This window comes from Dipodomys ordii, unplaced genomic scaffold (genome assembly GCF_000151885.1).
Source record: "Dipodomys ordii isolate 6190 unplaced genomic scaffold, Dord_2.0 Scaffold12, whole genome shotgun sequence".
Taxonomy (NCBI): domain Eukaryota; kingdom Metazoa; phylum Chordata; class Mammalia; order Rodentia; family Heteromyidae; genus Dipodomys; species Dipodomys ordii.
This window is the reverse complement of record NW_012267228.1, coordinates 6,715,416-6,734,413: the sequence shown is the minus strand read 5'-3', so window position 1 is coordinate 6,734,413 and position 18,998 is coordinate 6,715,416. Positions and strand designations below refer to the sequence as shown.

The window sequence follows — 18,998 nt, the reverse complement described above, 5'->3', positions numbered from 1 at the left end:
ACACACACACACACACACACAAGTTTTGATGTGAGCCATGGTAATGGAAACCTTTAATGTCTCTCCTGTTCTCCTCTTTAGTTGAGGATCCCAACCCAGATTAAGGCTTTCTGCCCATTCTGGAGGTGATCTCTTCCAAGCAGGGAGGGAGAGGTTTGAACTGTTGACACTGCAGGGGTGGCTGGTGGTGTGGAGAGCTGTGGGGGAGGTGGGAACATGAGGAGGGCATGTGTTTCAGGCTAAGAAGGGGGGAAAGGCTTCAAGGTGAGGAAGGAGTTGCATGTGGTTAATAAAGGCACCCCAGTGAAGAAACAAGCTTGCAAAGACAAGGTGACAGGAAAGGCCATAACTCAAGAGAGTAGTGGGCTGAGCCAGCCATGCGTGTGGTAGGAAGGGGGGAATCTAGTGTTAGGCAGGACTGGTTCTGATGAGACTGGACATGTTGAGAACTCAGCAGGGCAAGTTCTTGTATGCCATTTCCAAGGTGCGTGGTCTTCTGTGGAATGCAGGGGGTCCTATGAAAGCTTTTAAGCCAGAAAGTGGCATCATTAAATTGATTCCCTGCCCAGTCCTTGAACTCTGGGCCTGGGCCTCTGCTCCCTGAGCTTCTTTTGCTCAAGGATAGCATGCTCTACCACTGGAGCCACAGCACCAAAGTAGTTTATTGAAGATAAGAGCCTCCGGACTTTCTTGCTCAGGGCAGCTTTGAACCGTGATCCTCAAATCTCAGCCTCCTGAGTAGCTAGGATTATAGGCCTGAGCTGAAAGCACCCAGCTAAACTGATTTTTTTTTTAAAGTTTATTCGAGTGATAATCTAGAAGGTAAGGTTCCTTACATTTAATCCTTCCTGTAAAATATCAAATTTGGCTTAAGAGATATTTGATTGTAACCTACCAATGTGTGTATGTATGTCTAGAGTATAACCACATATAATAGTACTTACCAAATTTATATTTTTTGTTTTTGTTTTGTCGGTTGTGGGCCTGAACTCTGGACCTGGGCACTGTCCCTCAGCTCTCCAGCTCACGGCTAGCACTCTTACCACTTGAGCCACAGCACCACTTCAGCTTTTTCTGCTTATGTGGTGCTGAGGAATTGAACCCAGGGCCTCATGCATGCAAGCACAAGCACTCTACCACTGAGCCACCTTCCCAGCTCCTACTTCCCAAATTTATAAACAAATTATATCTTACATTATTTATAACTGAAATCACTTTGATGACCATACTTTCTTTAGAAAAATGAGTCTTTCACAACAAATTTGCTGTGTACTATAATGTTTGTGTGTTGGTCATCTCTAAGCCAAAGGATTGCAAACCCATGTCTCTGGGACCTTTAAGAAAGATTTCAGCCACGTGATGGTGGGCTCACATCAGCAATCCTAGCTATCTAGGAGATAGAGATCTGAAGATCAGGGTTCAAAGCCAGCTTGGGCAGGAATGTCTTGTGAGATTCATATCTCCAGTTAACTAGGAAAAAGTCAGAAATGGAGGTGTGACTCATAGTGGTAGAGTGCCAGCCTTGAGTGAAAAAGCTAAGAGATAGGGACTAGGCCTTGAGTTCAAGCCCCAGAACCAGCACCAAACAAACAAAACAAAAACATTTCCTTTTGGTGTATTAGGAGGAATCATGGCGTCTGTGATCCAAAAACTGGGAAGTAATGGTTCTATGTGTTTGCCTGCATAAGTAGCATCCATCAAAGGGTACATGAGGATTTTGGAATTCGAGAGTAGGTCTTCTTGTTCCTTCTTTTATTATTTATTTATTTTTTATTTTAGAGAATAGGTCTTTGAGCTTGTCAGGGGAGCTGCATAATTTTGGAGTTTGGTTCTTAAACTTTGCTCACATTAAATTCCAGGATCGCTGTTGTTTCCGAAGACCAGCTGTTGAATGCACTCATGCATATTTAATTAAGTTTTTTTAATGGTTATTACAGATCTGAAGGCAACTAAGTGTGAGTTCAAGGAAAGGACTTCCTGTGGGAATTTATTATTTTTATACTGTTGGCTGACCAAGAACTGGTATTTACTGATCCTCTTGTGTTCATGAGTCCCATGTATAACACTAAGGGTTATGCTGCTATTCATTTCCTGTCTTCGCAGCCAACTTGAAGAGTACACTGAGCCATTCTTCAGTTGGAACACTGCATATTTTAACATTTAGAGGCTCTTCTAATTACTGTTTCAACATACAACATGCTCACAGTAGCTAGGGAAAAATGATAGATTTCAAACTCTACCATAGGTGTATATGAGGTTGTTACTCAGGCTACTTTTCACTTTTTTGGTATTGAGTTGTGAACTTGGAGCCTTACACTTGCTAGATGGGTGCTATACAACTTGAGCCATGCCTCTAGTACTTCTTGTTTGTTGGATATTTTGGAGATGGAACCTGAAGAGCTTTTCTGCTCAGGATGGTCTCACACTTCAGTCCTCTGGGTCTCAGCCTCCTGATTAGCTAGGATTATAGACATGAGCCACTGTTGCCCAATGGCTTTCACACTTTTACAAACCTTTTCAGACTTTTTAATGAGAACTTTCACATTTCTCATAAAAACAGCCAGGTGTCTTCAAAATTGCTTGCAATCCATGCTTAGCATCTATCAAAATGATGCTAGTATTTGTGTGTGTATATATATTCTCTATGTAATGCTTTTGGAGGTCAAAAGTGTAGTCAGACCACACAGTACAAGAAGATCTCATTGAAGATGAATGATGTGTTTGGGATGAATGAATGAAAGACTTTCTTAAAGAGAAGAAAAGAGGGCTTCTTGAGTCTTTCCAATCACCCATACAGCAAGCCATGAACAGAAGCGCCTGGGTGCCTGATAGCTAGTGATGATGTGTGTGTTACATTAGACGGAGCCAGGTCAGCCAAGTCCTGTATCATTGTGAAGCTCCTGGTTTTGTTCTGCCAATTGCTCTTTGACCCTATCTGGACATCACTTTGGTGGGGAGGAGGACTTGTCTTCCCTTCCCTGCTGTGATGTTGGTGGATGTGGTGCACCAGTTGTCTTTGTTACCTAGGGCACACAACACATTGTTTTTGTGTGTGGAGTCAGAGGATTTGCTGATCTTGCATGAGCCTGTCCACATGCCTAGGGGTTGGCTCGATGCCAGAAGGGGCGGGGACAGGGTGACTTGGCTCTGCTCCATGTGTCAGTCATTGTCCAGTCCTTCATGGTAATGGCTGCCGGTTTAGGAGCAGGCCCCCAGTGTGTGAGCCCATGAAGCCTCTGCTGACAAAGTGTGCCACTTGGGTCTGAACTCTAAGTCAAAGGGCAGAGCAGGTCACCCCACCCATGGTGCAAGTTCAAAGTTAAGTGGCAAAGAGCACAGATATAGGGAGGAACAAAGATCTGGGACCATATAATGAAATTTATCCCCCAAGATTGAAGGATTGATTGATTGTAGCACTCAGGGTACCCCCCAGAGCCTCACGCATGTTAGAGCTGTACCACTGAGCTAATCCCCAGCCAATTGTTTTGCTGTGAACAATTGATTTGACTTGTTCATAGCACATATGTTGTTTCCATTCTTGAAGGCTTTATTAGGGGTTATTTAGTGGCATAGAAACTCACTCAGGGTGACTTTAGGAATATGGGAGACATAACAGGCAAATGGATTGGCATAGAAGAGTAAGAAATTGAGCGAGAGAGGATGAAGTAGCAAGACTGGGATCACTAAATGTTAAGACTTGGGAGCTCTTCTCTCTGAGAGTCCATGCACACACACATTACCCCCACATCTCTGCTCCTCTCTGCCTCCTCTCTCCTTGTCTCTCTCTCACATAGGACTCAGTATGGCCCCTCAGTTCTGGTTCCTGTAGAGCCTTATGGCTCAGATCCCGTGCCTGTTGTCTCACCACTAGGTCTGATTCATTTCCAAATTCTACCTCATAAATTAGTTACTAGTCCATAGCCTAGACTCCTCCCTCCACCCCCAGACTCACACAAACCACCTCCTATTCTGCATCCATTTACATGTGGCGCATTGGCCTCTCAGATTCCTCCCCACCAGACCTCATAAACCTGCACCTCTCAGTCTTCTCCCAGGAAACAGCAAGTTCAGTCTTTTAGTTTTTTTTTTTATGTCTTGGTAGCTCTAATACAGTCTTTACATTATGAAAGTAATGAAATCCAGCCACAGTGCTCACACTGGCGATCCCAGCTACTCAGATGTGGAGACCAAAGAGAGAGAGAGTCTTTACCCAGCCTAGGTAAAGGCAGTGAGACTTCCCTATCTGAACCAACAAACCAGGGATGGAACGAAGCTGTAATCTCAGATATTCTGGGGACTGCAGGAAGGTTAGCAGGATGAGGCTGTTCCCAGGCTAAAGATCAGGACCCTCCCCCAGTAGGGTCCACATCTCCCAAACCTCATAGTGGTTTTGATTTCTCTCTCCTTCCCTCACCCCTCAGCAAAGCTTCTTGGTTGATGCTCACAGTGTACTCACATCTGACTGCTGCTCAGCTTGTCCATCTCTGCCACCCTTTTCCTGATCACTCTTGGCTCTTGTCTGCGTCATGGCATCCATCTTGTTTGCACCTTTGCCTTCTGCAGTGTGTCCTTTATAGAGCAACAGAGTGGGAATGGATAAGCAGAAATGGAATGATTTGGTTCCTGTGCAGACATTGCTCGATTCACCCTCATCCTTAATTCAAGTACGGCTCAATTGCAACCTGCTTTCAGACCCATTCTCTGAAAAGACAGTCATTATGAACTTCCCCTTCCTTTCTTTTTCTCTGAGCACTTGTCCCTTTCTGACCTCTGACTTGTGATTCCTACTGACTGACTCTCCCAGAAGGAGGTCAACCCATGAATATAGGTTCTACCTTAGCATCCCAAAGAATGCCTAGCACTTAAAAAATACTCAGTACATATTTGGGGAGTCAGTGAATAGAAGACTACTTTTTGTATCCCTGTATCTGAACAGCTTTGGGTGTGTGTGACTCAAATGGAAGAGCATCTATCTGGCTTACATAGGGATAGGGCCTGTGTTCAATTCCAAGTAACGCACACACACACACACACACACACACACACACACACACACACAGCTCGAACATGGTGACAGAAGAAATAGAACATGTTATTCTAAGTTGGAATGATATTTAACCAGTCCCCACTTCAGTTTGGTTTCTGCAGCTCCCATTGATAACATGGGCTGTTGCTCATGAGGGCTGAGCTGGAAAGTGGAGATGCCTCATCTAACCTCTCAGTGAAGGAAAAAAAAAAAAGTTCAAGGATTGATGGGAATTGTTTGTCTCTGTCCTCTTGGCCCCAGATCACCCTTCCTGAGTCTGGCTGTTCTTCATTACCTGCAGACACATTTCTTATTGTAATGTGAGGGCAATGCTTTGTTTGTACAAACTTGCTGGAAAGCATGTAAAGCAAAGCTAGGCATTCCTCTTGCAGGGACACGGTCCCTGAACAAGTCTGTGAATTATATAATAAAACCTCCTCTGACCTCCGCCCCCCCCCCCTTAGAAAACACACCAAAACATCCCAAAACAATGGGCTTTTCTTCTCAGTTTGTTTGGGATATTTCTGGTATCCTCCTACCTGCTGCCCTGAACATTGGGGCTGTGGGATTAGACTCATGTGTAATTGCTTTGTTTCCTCTTAACGGGGTTCATGATGAAGTCCTACTGATGGGAGTAGAATTAATTGACTCAAGCACCCCTGCATGGCTGCTAGCAGAGTGCTTCTGCCTTAAATGGTCTTCCACGCTCTGGAGAGCGCGTTGGATGTGTCTGTCACTGTGATAGTGTCTCAGGAATGGAACATGGCCTTTGCCCATTCACACCTCTTCCTGGCCTTGAGCTGTCTATTTCAGTCTTACTAGTTAGTCTGTTAGGAGCAATGATGTTCAAAACATTACAGCAGGATCCTGGAGGCTTTGGGTAGGCAACCAGAGATCCAAAGAAAATTGCCAGGGCATTTAAGGGGCATTCCCAGGGGGCCAGTGTCCTTTAGTTTCTTGGCTACTTAAGCATGTTCATTTGTAAAAATTCAAGTTCTCTACTTGGGATTTGTTTGCTCATCTGCATGTATGCTACATCATAATCAAATGTCTTTCTTAAGAAACAGCCGTGATTTATACCTGTTACATCCTCTCCTGCTAGAGATATTCAAACAGAAAATGACATAGTCAGATTAGTGCTAGGATTAAGGAAAGCATATTATAAAAGCATAAACACCAGAGATCAAACTCATTTGGTAGGGAGGGGCAGGGAAAAGATTTAAGTGGGATTTGTCAATCCAGCTTATCTATCCCTCTTCCCAGCTTTCTCTGTACATGATAAGGATTTCTATGAGGAAACCAGAATGGTAGGACAGATTTTATGTCTGCAGCGATATGCCTGAAAGTTAAATGTGCTTGGAAGATAACATACTGTTGTATAAAAAGCAAAAAACAAGCTGGGCAACAGTGGCTCATGCCTGTAATCCTAGGTGCTCAGAAGGCTGAGATTGGAGGATCTCTCAGCCAGCCCAGGCAAAAGTAAAGCTGTGGATCAAGTGGTAAAGTGCTAGCTTTGAGCGAAAGATGCTCAGGGACAGTGTCAAGGCCCCTAGTTCAAGCCCCAGGACTGGTGTAAAAGAAAAAAAAGGCAAAAGCAAATACATAAAAATAACTTTGCCTTGGGTAGTTTGCTGGTGTTTATCTCCCCAGATTTAGTTTTCCATTAGCATGGGAAATTCAGGAGTGAAATGAATAGTAACTGAGACCCAACAGTGTGAAGTATTTTGTTATTGTGACATATTTCTTTTTTTTTTAAAAGATGATACAAGAGTTTGTAGGGGTGGAGAACCTTTATTCTTCCAAGAGTCATTTGTGTGTGTTTGTGTGTGTGTGTGTACACACATCATTACAGGCCATGAAAATTTATCAATACAAGCAGACAACCAGGGAAGCCAACAAGAAACATTACAACTCTGTCTTATCATGTAGCAAATAAGTTCAGGCCGAGAATTCCCCACCCCTGGAACATGATAGCTCTATTTCTTCTTTTCATTATAATGGATGGAATGCACACAGTGATACAACTAGCAAGAGTTACAAGGTGTTATGTTATGCAGTTCTCCATGTAAATACAGTATGAGCTCATAGATAGAATCAATGAGTAGAGAGTGGACCTGTTGGGTGATTGGCATTATTGGAGCAGATAGGGCCCACATTTATCTTTGAATAGAAAGTTCCAGACTTGGGGATGCTTAAAGAAATGCCTTGGGAATACGTTGGATATGTAGATTCCTGAGTTCTTCCCCCATGTCTGTGGGTGTGCATTATGAATCTTCACAAGCAGGTGTAGGTGGTTCTCAGGCCATGCCGTGCTGTGAATTTTGGTGAGGAGAGATGGCATCATTGGTAGAAGACAAATGTGTGGAAGAACCATGCAGAAGCCAGTGAATTCCAGAAACAGAAAGTTTATCTAGGAGGGTCGAGTGTGGTAGCTAGCGTTTGTCTAGGGACCAGGGGTGTGGAATAGTCAGTGGCAATTGATCGTGGTTGTTGCAGTGTGTAGAGCCCGTGCTTTTATTTGAAGGTAGATTCAGAATGAGATCCATGTCTAAATAAATATAGCACAGTGATATAATTTTTGCATGTTGATCTGGAAGAGCTCGAACAAACCTTACAGGTGATGTTCTTCTGCACTTTCATTTAGGAGAGCCAAGAAAAGAACTTCCCAAAGATCAGCAGAGATTCAGCTCACATTTCAGAGATTTATGATGTGTAGCTTGACTTTCTTGATCAATTTCCTTCTTTTGTAGACTGGCCTCCCTGTTCACATGGGAGGTTCTGTGTCCAACGAGGTTGCTGATCTATTTGTAGTTGAAGGTTGCTTTGCCACTGAGCATGGTAGAGGCATTGGTACTTACTGTGGTCTTGCTTCCTGGGGTTGTGCTTCTTGTGGCACCCAGCATCTACAGTGCTGACAAGGGTGAAAATTCTAATGACCTGTGTGATATCACCGACTTCAACTTATCCAAAGATTTCATCTAGTTCCATGGAATTAGTCATCTGAGTGAGCCCATGGTTGTTGAACATTGTGATTCTAGGAAGCACTGTTTGGGCAGGGACTTTGTGCTGGTAAGGTTTAGGAGCATATTGTTTGTAGTTCACAAGCTGTGTGATACTAGGAAGATTCCTCAACCCTCAGCCACAGTTTCTACTACAAGATGTGTGTCCTCATGCAACGAGATGATACTATAAAATGCATACAGAGTATATATACCACATTGTAAATAGTTAATAATACGATTGAGCATTGGTTATGTTGAGCTCGGTCAGTATTAGTTATATAATGATATAATATTTTATTAATAGCAATAAATATTTCTAAATGGTTTTCCATCATTGTCGCTGAGGACTCCAGGATTCCCCTGAGATAATAAACTCAGCCAGTGTTTATGTCCCTTATATAAAATAGCTTAATTTTGTATATAACCAGCCTATCTTCCTGTATAGTTAAACTTAGCATCTCTAGATTTCTTATAATACCTAATGCAATGCATATAGTTTTCTTACTGTATTTTTTGGAACAATGACAAGAATAAAAACAACCTTTACATGATCAGTATATATGAAATTTTCTTTCTTTCTTTCTTTTTTTTTTTGATTGGTTGTGGGATTGGGCCTGGGCACTGTCCCTGAGCTCTTCTTGAAGGCTAGTGCTCTAGTATTTGAGCCACAGCACTACTTTCAGTTTTCTGATGGTTAATTGGAGATAAGAGTCTCGTGACTTTTCTTGCCTGACTTGCTTTGAACCATAATCCTCAGATCTCAGCCTTCTGAGTAGCTAGGATTACAGGTGTAAGCCACCAGCACCCACTCTGTTTACGTTTTTTCTTTTTTCCTTTTAGCCATTCTCATTGACACTGAAGGTTCACTGTTATCTATTTCACTATGTATTTGCCAAGATAAAGCCTAATATACATAGAAAAATCCATAATAAGGAACTGTATAAGGATTGGTCATTTGTAATTCTTTATTATTCCTTGGAAGCTCTACCTGTTTTATTATGGCAATCACTGAACCCATCTTCAGCACACATGTTGATCGAGGATTACAAAATGAATGACTTGGAGGTTTTTGTAACCATACTATATGTTGCATAGTGTTCCTGTTGGAGAATATTAGCATTATTCACCATTCAGGTATGAAGAAGGTTCAGATTGCTCAAGAAACCATTTGGATAATGGTTTAGGCAAGTGCTTTGCAAACCTCTCATCCAGTTTTTTTTTTTTAAACTTTCTTTCTCAGAGGAGACAGGGGAGGAAAACCCTACACCTCCCCATACCATTTTATTTTGTAAGAACTACTGAACCAGTTGTTTGAATTAGCATAGTTATGTAATGCTCTTCTGTCTCAGGCAGTTACTCAGAGTGTTACTGGGAGGGTACAGGAAGTTACAGACAGCAGAGTGGAGTGAGTGCTCACTGAGCCTGTGTTCTGTAGCTCACTGTTAAAGCATGTGAATGATGTGGCTTCCATCTGCATCCCCCAGGCTTATTTATACCCCCCCCTCCTTTATCCAGGCCACCCCTTGTGAGGACAGAGTTCTCACTGCTGAGCTAATCAGAGCATAACCTCTTATGGACAAGCAGTGGCAGCTGAACTGAGCATGCCCAGAAATGGCAGTCACTGAGTAGGTGGGGCCCCCTGCCAAGGGAACAGGGATTCCAGGGGATGAGAGGCAGGCCAAGGGTGGCACCTTTGGGGCAGATTCCCACATGGACAAGAGGAATAAAGGTTCCTACCACAGACCAACAGTACTGTATGTGTAGATCCTAATCATGATGACAGCTGCTAGAGCAGTTTTACTGTCCTCCTCTCCCTCTGGACAGACAGAGGACTTAACTGTATTTATGCTCTGATGTAAATCACTTTCCATTCTTCCACGTGCCAACTCAGATGTTTCAGAAAGGTAAAATGTCACCTGTTTCCAGTATCAGTACAATTTCCAGTGGTTTGGAGAACTCTTTGGAAGAACCCCTAATGCATCCCGTCCCACCAACTGGGCCACCTTGGAGAGAGCTTTTGCAGGTGCAAACAGAGCAGGGTAGAGGGCCTATGTTAAATGGCTGCAGTCTCCTGTACAAGCCCTCCCCTGTGGTGCCCTGGTGGACTGTACCTGTCTGCCTGAGCTACACTCCTGATGGAGTGTTAAGAACTACCAGCAGGGGCTTCTTCTTCTTCTTCTTCTGTCACAGACTAGCATGGTATAAGTTAGTTACTTTCACATGCATTGTAGGCTGCTTGGCATATTGTATAGAAACTCTGTTGCAGGAAATGGGGAGGGTATTGTGTACTGTATATCGGGACCAGCTCAATTCAGTGTTAAATTTAAGTCTGGGACAAGAAGCAACGCCCACCCCATTACAAGTTTATATGAAGCAAACATCTATTTTTGCTATGTGCAGATTTCACTGTATGAAGTGCTAAAAATAGCCAAATGCTCAGAAATCATTTGTGATGCAAAAATGACTGGAGGGGGAACCGTGTTGTTTTCTGCCCTGGTTATGACTAAATTGTACAGGCCAGAAATTGTGCCCTAGAACTGTTTCCGCGAGGTCATTCCAAGACATTGCTGGTGTTGGAAGGCTATTGGGCCTCTCCCTGTGGACCTGAAATGTCATCTTGCCCACACAGACTGTTAAAGAACTTAAAATAATTCTGACAGGGTTTTTTTTTTAATTGCCTAAAAGAAATTATTTGGGCATCAAACATTTTTCTGAGTGCATTTATTTATTTTTGATTTTTGGAAAAAAGCTGGGCTAGGTGACAGGTTAACAATCACCAAGTCTCAGAGTTATTATTATGCCTTTTAAAGCGCTGAACCCATGTCTGAAGGCTGATGTTTCCTAATCTATGCCATGTATAAGGCCGGCATACTTCTTTGCTCCTGTGCTGGCCTGAGTCATTTTGAATGGTATCATAAGATCAAGTGTCTTTGGTATAATCACAAAGCTGGGCCTCAGAGATCAACCCCTGCACCCTGAGGTCTGATGCTTTTTCTGTTTACCAGGCGGGCAATTTCAGTTGCCTTCTAGCAGCTAGACAAGTCTTCAGATTCAGAAATGTTGGAATCTGCCAATGGAACAGCTGGTTAGTTTAATGCCTGAAGGCTGGGCTCCTACTGCAAGTTGTAGGAAATGCCCCCCACCCCCACCCAGATAAGCCAGCTGACCCAGTTCTCAGTGTGCTGGCATGGTGGGGGTAGCCGCAGCTCCACTCCCCATCCACCGCGTGGGCACTCAGCCTGCTCTGCGGTGTGGGCGAAGATGGATGTAGTCTTCTGCCTGTCTCTGGGCTTCCCAGATTTGCCGGATCATCTCCAATCTTCAACCTGCAAAAGAAAATAAGAACTGAGAAAGTAAGTGAGCGTCCAAGCAGCGCGGAAAGCAGAGTGGATAGAGGAAAACTCTCATACTGGAAAGGCCTTAGCCACTTAACCCCTCGCGTGCGGTTCTCCGTGGCTGTCCCACTGACTTTGCCGTGGACTGGCAGGAAAGTGAAAGCAAACTCTCTTTCCGGAAAAATCTGTGGAATGTGTCATCCTCCTCCCAGCTCTGTGGGTGGCACTTATGTTGTAATGGGTCAACCTTTTGGACTGTTGGCACTTCTGAAAAAAACAGAGAAGACAGTGGCAAAATCTACGGCCGAACCCCAGAGAAAGATTTGTTCTTACACCCCCCCCCCCCCCCCCCGCTACCTCTCTGTGTCTGTGTCTCTGTCTCCTACTTAAAATTTTTCTTAGCATGTAACGGATGCTCGACATACTGGGGGAGGAAAAGGAAGATTGGCTAAAACAGGAAATTTGGACTTAATTTGGAAGCAAAAAAAAAAAAAACCACCCAGTGAAATAAATGTTTAAACGGAAGTAGTCATATAAATATTTTCACTTTGAGAAATGAAAGCAGTGCCTAGCTTCATCTATAATAACCTGTAGCCATGCTATATCTGGACTTTGTGCTAGAAAGCCATACGAATGCCGATTTGGCAAGAAGGAAGCGTGCGTTGTTTCCCACAGGAGGACTGGGCAGCAGCTCTGTGGGGCTGAAGCTTCCTGAAGGTTCCTGCAGCCGCGGGGCTCGGTATACCCCTGGCTTCTCCTTGGCACACTGTCCTTCCGTTTATAGTTCCTTAGCATTTTCTCTTCCCATGTACAATCCAGGCCAGTAGAGCTGGGATACTGGCATTTCTTCTTCCAGCTGGCTAGTTTTAGGAAGGATGCAGTTTGAGCCTGTTCCTCCTTGGCTTTTAGCTTTCACTTGCCTTATTTGGTAAAGCCATGGGGTTCGTTATTCCTGGAAAGGGTTGTTTCACTCATTTCAAGGACGGTTTCCCACCTCCCTTGTCTTTCTGAGCAGGGGAACTTGCTTGTAGCTCTGGGGTATCTGTTTCTCGCTGGGGCAATTGCAGGGTTGGGTTGTCTTGAAGAATTCACATTGGATTCAGGGTAGGGTGATGGACCCCTTACTACTAAGGCCTTTCCTTGCAATCCACACAGTTCAGTGTTAACTTCCTTTTGAACCTAGGCTCTCCTGAACCAGCTTGGCATTTTTGGCTTTGTCCACAGCCTGGTATTGGCTATGTCCTCCTTGCTTTTCTCAGAACTGCCCTGTCTATGCTGTTTTTCCCTCTCGTTCTTTCAGGTTCTGCATCTTCTCTGCCTGTTTGGGAGCTTTGTTTTCTCCTTTATCAGGAATAGATAAGCGTTGCTCTCATGACCAAGTTGTAGCTGAGCTCATGTTTTGATGACGTTTATAGGAAGACATATTCTTACCATGTTTGTTATGTGTGAAAGCATGTTCTCAACCTCTCCTCCACCCTCATTCCTTAACCAGTCACCCCCAGAATCCTTGCGTACTTCATTCTTGAATATCAAAGAGACAGGGTTTTAGAGAGATAGGAGGGGTGAGTTATTTCTTAGAGTCAAATTTTGTTTTGTGTTTAAGCCTAAGAAGGAAGTTTGTAGAGCCTCAGCAAGATAGTTCTCTCCTTTCTGATTAAAGATTGGGATGGAGAAGGGAGAAGGAGGAAGTGAGGTTGATGTTAGCTAGTTCTTGTTCCCCCTCCCCATTTGTAGGAGGCAATTGAATTATTTAATCATTTGGAGGGATATATATATATATATATATATATATATATATATATATATGTTTTTGGTCAGTTATGGGGCCTGAACTCTGGGCCTGGGTGCTGTCCCTCAGCTCTTCAGCTTATGGTGAGCGCTCTGCCGCTTGAGCCACAGTGCCACTTCCAGCCTTTTCTGCTTATGTGGTGCTGAGGAATCGAACCCAGGGCCTCAGGCATGTGAGGCAAGCATGCTACCACTTAGCCACCTTCCCAGCCCCTAGAGGGAATATTTTTTTTCCTCTCAGAACTTGGAGGCTGCTGCTCCAGGAGAGTTAGTTAAGTTCTTTTTGTAGAGACTCCATGTTCTTCCTTCCCCTTCACTTTGGAGTGTGTGAAGTTAAAGGATGCCGTGTAATTGTAGACATCCTCAAACGCTAAGGAAAGGGCACCCGGGTGACATCGAGCAGTTTGCTGGGTCGGGGGAAGAGAGGAGATAAATCAGCATGAAGGGTGGTCTCTGAATGTCCATCACCACAGCTAAGCGGACCCTAAGGCTTTCACCCTTCCAAAGCAAAGAGCAGCCATTGCTCTTAGCCATCCTCATTGTGTGCCTTCCTTGCGTGGGCAGCAGTTTTGGCATTTAGGAGACTGTTTAGTCCTCTCTGGTTTGAGTTTTTCTGTTTCTTGATTAGAAAATGACAGGCAAACTCTATTCAAAGTAATGCGTTAGTTGTGTTATGAACACGTTTGCTCAGTTAGTGCTGGGTGAAGCACATAAAACCAGCCAATTATCTGTCCCTACTGGAGCTGTAGGACTGTTTGGATTTAACTGCCTGAAGTCCTTCTGCTCCAGTGATTAATGTTTCTTGGCTGGAGTTTGTCCTGAGTTAGTTCTTTGGTCCTTCTTTTTATCATAGCTATTCTAGTGCATATAATTTCGCCATGCTACTACCAATGACTGCTACTACTGATAATAATAGGTATTAAACTGACATGGTACCTGCTCTGAAATGAAAGCTTTCCCAGTGTTTTTGTTTCTTCTATGAGTGTGAATCTGTGGTCAGATCCTTGTTTTCCTGATGAGGAAACATAGAGAATTAACATACCCAGAGCAACAGTTGCAATGTTGGTCCAGGCAGCCAGATTCTAGCTAGAAATGGCTTAGCTGATCACCTCCCAATACTGTTGAGCTCGTTGTGTGGCTGCAAGTTGAGCTGGTCTATGGGGTTTGTGGTACAAGGACTGTCTAGACTGAATGCACACGAGCTATTTGGGTGATTGCTGATTTCTTTCATAAAGGCCATTTGCCCTCCTTTGTTGACACATTTCTGTCTTCAACTTCCTGTCCCTTGTGTTTTTATTGTGCTTTTCTTCTGACCCTGCATCTACCTCTTGGGTGTGTGTCAGATCTACAGGTCTCCTGTACATTTCCTGAGACTTTGAGGGCTTCTATTCTTGTGTTCTCTGCCTGCAAATTGGGAGATAGCTTGGGAATGCATTTATGTTTTTTCCCCTGAAGGTTATGGTAATACTCTAGCTTTGCTTTTAGGCAGTGCTTCTCAAACGATAGATAGACCACCTAGGACAAGGATAGTGTTACAAATACAGATTCTACTGTAGTCAGTGTGCTGTCTGATTGGCAGACTTGTGTTTTGGGGTAAGACCCTACATTTCTAATCACCATCAGCTTCTCCTTCCACCTCCTCGTTCCTCACTTCAGTGGGGCTTGAACCCAGTCTCCTGCATCTTCAATGCGTTTCTTTACCTGGAATTTTCAACCACTTCGTAAACTGTACCTCACAATGGCTGGAGTTTATAGCGCCCAACAACATTCTAGAGGCATTTTTTTTTTCCAGGAGAAAATAGAAAACTGATCATGACATTGAAGGAGACACTGTCATCATTTGGAAAGGACTTGTTCAAAAAGCAGGCCTGGTTAATTGGTAGCTTAGTATCTGATCTTTGTCACTGAAGGCTGCAGATCATGCTGTCTGGAGTCTTGTTGGAGACAGCTTCTCACTGGGGAGGTTTTTCTTTCTTGCTTTTCTTTTTCTGTTTTTTTTTTTTAACACCTCTTATCTGACTTTTGTTAAATAGCCCACTGGAATCCAAAATAGTAGCTGTGTAGGGAGATTCTCCCTGAGCACACTTCAGCTGCCAGAGCTGTGCTGGGGAAGTTGTACTGATGATACCTGCCCACCCTGGTAGGAGAACTGCCTGTAACACCACAGGTCCCTCAGACATACTTGGTTCTGACACTTGATGCCTGACTGTCCCCTTCAGCATCTCCACCCAGAGTGGTGGGCCTAGGGAACCATTTAAGATTTAAAAATAGCCATAGTCTCCTCATGAAACATGAAGGCATTACTACCAGGGCTGGAGTCTCTTTTTGTTCCATTCATGACCCTAGAGTTAGCCACCGTTATTAGATCATCCTATATTCTCCGAGATTTTTATCTGCATGGACTCATATGTCTGTAAAAAACGAAAGTCTTAACACAGAGGATGTATTTTAATATTACAGTGGGGTTTTACAACCTGTGTTCAATGCCGTGAATTCAATGCCCTTGGCTCTCTCTGACCACTTCTCCTCACCTCTAACATGCTGTGGTGTAGGGCTTCAGCTTTGGTCCTCATTTCTTCTTCATTGGTTTCCACTCTAGCCAGTCTCATCCAGCCCTGGCACTGTAACGGACCTGTGACTAACACAGCTTCCTCTCAGTTCTCCATCTGTGTCCCAGGAGCACAGGCTGCAGATTCGTCTCTCTAAGTGACACCCCCACGGCCCTCCCCAAGCAGACTTGAGAGGTGTCTAGAACTGGCAGGTTCTCCCTGCCCAGGCTTCATTCCTTCCCCTGGTTCTCCCATCACAGCGCCTGTTGCCGCCTACCTCTCTGTTCGGCACTTCTGGCTCACTGGGCTCTGATCACATTGGCCACTCTTCTTTTCCGTGCACGCAGTCAGCTCATTTCTGCCCCAGGATCTTTGTCCTTACATTCTTTCTGCTAGAAAGTCTCTTTGTCTACATTGGAGGTCTCCCCTTCTTGTTTCCATGTCTCTCTGCAGATGTCACCATCCCAGAGACCTCCTGACCTCCTGACCTTTCTGCTTTGTCACTTTTATCCCTTTAGTGGCTTCAGGGTTCCCCCTCCCCGCCCACCCCCTCCCCCCACCTGGCTTTTATATCTCCATGGCAGGTAATAACAGCCAACACTGTATTTTGTGTTGCCTACTTATTTTTTTTTTCTCCCTGTAGAATTTAAGCTGTATGAGAACAGAGACACACTGGTCTTGCCCACTAACTGTGTCTTTAGTACTTGGAACAGTGTATGGCCTGAAGGAGATGCAGAGTTAGCGTCTGTGAATGAAGGATAGCAGAGTGAGAGGTAAACTGTATTAGAAGTGCTCTGGTTCTCGATGGCTAAATCTGCTATCCCTTTCTCCCAGATGGAGAAAGAATGCTCTGTCCTCAGTAAATTATCACATTAGGCCTATCCATGTATGTATGTATGTAGTGTGCATACATATGCACACTACATATATGTATGCATGCATGTATGCATTGGAAGTCCTGGGTTTAAACAGAACCTTCACTTGCTAGGCAGGTACTCTACCACCTGAGCCATGCCTCCAGCCTTTTGTGCTCTTATAATTTTTTTCTAGTAGGGTCTGACTCTTTTGCCCTGTCTCGTTTGGGCCTTGATGCTTCCCCTTTTATTGGTTAAAGTGAAATCTTGTAAAAAATATTTCCCCAGTCTGGCCTTGAACCGTGATCCTGCCAATCTCTACCTCTTGTGTAGCTAGGATTACGGATGTTAAGTCACCTTACTTGGCTCTGTTGATACATTTTGACTTAGGATGGGATTTCCTTCAGGGGAAGACAGAAAAGAAGAGAAAGAAAATTAGGCAGGTAATCATACATTTTCCTAAAGTAATTTGACTATCTTGAAATGACCAGATCTTTGCTTTGAATTGGTTTTGCTTTTTTGACAGGGTTTGTTTGAAATAATTTTTCAGTTAAACTTATTTTTCCCACCGAAAAGAGCATTTATGATTACCTCTAGCAGTGAAGATGGATAGAAGAATGATAAATGTCAGAGGTTATTCTGCCATGGATTTGAAGGTGATGTATTTAATTTGATGGCTTCTACGCAGTTGAATTTTTTAAAAGCCTTCTTTTGGAGCAATGTCAGTTTAAGAGATCTGACATAACTGAATTATATAATCAGACATTTTAAGGATGCAAATTGCAAAAGCTTTGGTGGTTAGCTTCTGGAACTTCTTTCATTTTGTGTGCTTTGAGGATTGGTCTTGCCGCTTTTGATCCTTTACCCTTGACGTTTCCTCTTCAGTGGGCTCATTCCAAGCTGGGCTTTGAGGGATGCTTGAGTTTAAAAGAGACCACAGTGAGAATAATGCCTGCGTGATAACAAAACTTGAGAAGTATCACCAGTGCCTGCCTGCCACCTGGGAAAGCCAGGAAATGGTTGGAGCAGTCTGGTCAAGTGCGGGCTCCAGTGCTGATCACAGGCCAACTATCCTGTGTAGGACTGTGTGTTTAATAACAGTTGGTCTCACAGGGCACCTGTGGCTCACGCCTGTCATCCTAGCTACTCAGGAGGCTGAGATCTGAGGATTGCGGTTCAAAGCCAGCCTGGGCACAAAAGTCCGCGAGACTCTTACCTCCAATAAGCCACCAGAAAAACGGAAGTGGCACTGTGGATCAAGTGGTGGAGCACTAGCCTTGAGCTGAAGAGCTGAGGGACAGCGCCCAGACCCAGAGTTCAAGCCCCATGACTGACAATAAATAAATAACAGTTGGTCTGTGTTTTGAGTCTGTTTTCTCGCTCCAGCACGTTGTTCAATGCACAGCAGACCTTTGCTTCATGGTTTGCTCACTGCATGTAACCTGTGGTCTTTGGTGTATCACGGGGCCATTGCTTCTTTTTAGACAGAGCAGTTCCTCCTGCTTTGTCCTGGCAGCTTTTCTATTGTCATCTTTGAGGGTCCAAGCTACCAAACCCTCGCCTTTACACAGGAAACAGGCTGGAGGCTGAAGTTGTGTGTTCAGGGTGGACTCTACCACCTGTCCATGTTTCGTCTCTGCCTCCCTCTGGGTGGGCCTCCTTCGCAAGCCAGTCTCTCCTTTATGGTATCCAAGCCATTGTCATCAGATGTCTGGGTATGTACAGTCTCCTGAGTTATGCTGGGGGAAGGACATTGTTCTCCACGGAGTGGGTTGTTGTAGATATTGATAATCCCATTCATGGATCACAAAAAAATCATCAGTGAAGATGGTACCTGGCTAGGAGTAGCCAGCAAGAAGCTTTCGAGAAACATCCGTGTCTGTCCCTTCATGTGCCAAACGATGTTGTAGGCCCTGGTCCAGATGGAGGTTTTGCATTTAGACCTTAGTCCTTCTTCTTTGCCCATATTTTGCTCCTGTACATAATATGTCATGGGTTGATTTCTAAGCCTCATTGTACCTAGCTGGATAATGAAGTTGGTTGATAATGGGTGTGTAGATTGAAATGGAATTACGAGGACTTGTGAAGGTAGATTCTCAGCCCAGTGCTGCTGTATGTTTATTGCAGCTTACTTGGTCATGTTGTGTATGGGAACCAGGGCTTCAGCTTAAGGATGTTTTGAAGGGCAGAGAAAGATAAGATGGAGAAGACGCCTGGATAGGTCTGGCTAAAGTGGGGAAGTATGGACATCACAGGGGAGACCAGAGGTCATGGGCAGGTGATGGAGGGTGTCAGCACCAAGATTGGGTCAGACAAGATTTAAAAGCCATGTAGGTGATTGGTGACTTCAGAGAGAGTTTTGATAGCATGGCTGGGGTAGACTAGTCTTAGGAAACCAGAAAGGCCAGGAGTTACTCTGACTTCACAGATAAACAATGGTGTTA

At 44.1% G+C, this 18,998-nt stretch overlaps 1 protein-coding gene and 1 long non-coding RNA gene across 7 annotated transcripts in view; one reads left to right on the top strand and one right to left on the bottom strand.

Moving 5' to 3' along the window:
• Positions 1–18,998, top strand: part of Itpr1 (inositol 1,4,5-trisphosphate receptor, type 1) — a 296,948-nt gene that overhangs the window by 61,373 nt on the left and 216,577 nt on the right. The gene's annotated exons all lie outside the window — the stretch shown is intronic.
• Positions 10,767–11,503, bottom strand: LOC105981339. Its single transcript, XR_001174814.1, has 3 exons — positions 11,439–11,503; positions 11,196–11,354; positions 10,767–11,095 (listed from the first exon to the last, which is right to left on the bottom strand). It is a non-coding gene; the product is annotated as an uncharacterized LOC105981339 (long non-coding RNA).